The sequence below is a fragment of the Ceratotherium simum genome, chromosome 3 (assembly GCF_057802395.1).
Source record: "Ceratotherium simum simum isolate JZ-2026a chromosome 3, ASM5780239v1, whole genome shotgun sequence".
NCBI lineage: Eukaryota > Metazoa > Chordata > Mammalia > Perissodactyla > Rhinocerotidae > Ceratotherium > Ceratotherium simum.
Window position 1 is genome coordinate 46,930,962 of NC_141902.1, and position 1,607 is coordinate 46,932,568.

Below are 1,607 nucleotides of genomic sequence, written 5' to 3' on the forward strand. Positions count from 1 at the left end.
GTTGCATGGTTCTAAGAATTTATCCGTTTCTTCTATGTTATCCAATTTGTTGGTATGTAGCTTTTCTTAGTATTCTCTTAATCCTTTGTATTTCTGTGGTATCTATTGTAATTTCTCCTCTTTCGTTTCTGATTTTATTTTTTTCTTAGCGAGTCTAGCTAAAGGTTTATCTTTTAAAAGAATCAGCTCTTAGTTTCATTGATTCTTTCTATTATTTTTTTAGTCTCTATTTCATTTATTTCCACTCTGGTTTTTATTATTTCCTTCCTTCTACTGATTTGGCCTTCATTTGTTCTTTTTTTTCTAGTTCCTTTATGTGTAATGTTACAATATTTATTTTAGATTTTTCTTGTTTCTTAATGTAGGCCTGTATTGCTATAAATTTCCCTCTTAGTACTGCTTTTACTGCATTTTTTGGTATGTTGTCTTTTTTTTTTTTGGTGGGGAAGATTTTCTGTGAGCTAACATCTGTTGCCAGTCTTCTGTTTTTGTTTTTTTTTTTGCTTGAGGAAACATAACCCTGAACTAACATCTGTGCCAATATTCCTCTATTTTGTATGTGGGTCACTGCCACAGCATGGCTGAGTGGTATAGGTCCACACCTGGGATCTGAACCCAGGTTGCTGAAGCAGAGCACACTGAACTTAACCACTAGGCCACGGGGCTGGCCCCAAGGGTCTTGTTTTTTAATGTATCCAACAACTCTGTGTCTTTTGGTGAATTTAATCCATTTACATTTAGGGTGATTATTGATATACAAGGACTGAATACTGCCATTTTATCTTTTGTTTTCTGGTTGCTCTATATTTCCGCTGTTTGTTTTTCCTCATTTTCTGTCTGCAATTTCTGTTTGGTGGTTTTCTGTGATGTGTTTCTGTTTTCTCTTTTTTCATGTTTTGTGACTTTGTTGTGAATTTTTGTTTTATGGTTACCATGTGGTTTGTATAAAAGGTCTCATAGATAAGATAGTCCTTTTTCTGCTGATAGCCTCTTCTCTTCTTTCACCTATGCAGCTTCCATCCTTTTCCTCTTCCCTTTCTATGTGTTTGTTGTCACAAATTATCCCTTTTTGTATTGTCAGTTGGTTACCAAATTGAATTGGTTATAGTTATTTATAATGTTTCTTTTCCCTTTAACCTTTATGTTATAATTAAGTGTATACTAACCTACTCAGAAACAGATTTGCAATTTTCTGATTCTGTTTATTACCTTGCTCAGAGCTTTGTAGACCTTTGCCTTTTTGTTTCAGGTAGAAGGGCTCCTTTCAACATTTCTTGTAAGGCAGGTCTCGTGGTGGTGAACTCCCTTAGCTTTTGTTTGTCTGGGAAAGCCTTTATTTTTCCTTCATATCTGAAAGATAACTTTGCTATATAGAGTATTCTTGGCTGAAAGTTTTTATCTTTCAATATTTTGAATATATCTTTCCACTCTCTCCTGGCCTGTAGGGTTTCTGCTGAGAAATCTGCTGATAGCCTACTGGGGATTCCCTTGTAGGTTTCTTCCTTTTTCTCCCTGGCTGCCTTAGTATCCTTTCTTTGTCCTTGTTTTTGACAGTTTTATTATCAGCTGTCTTGGAGAAGGTCTTTTTATGTTCTATTAGCTTCATG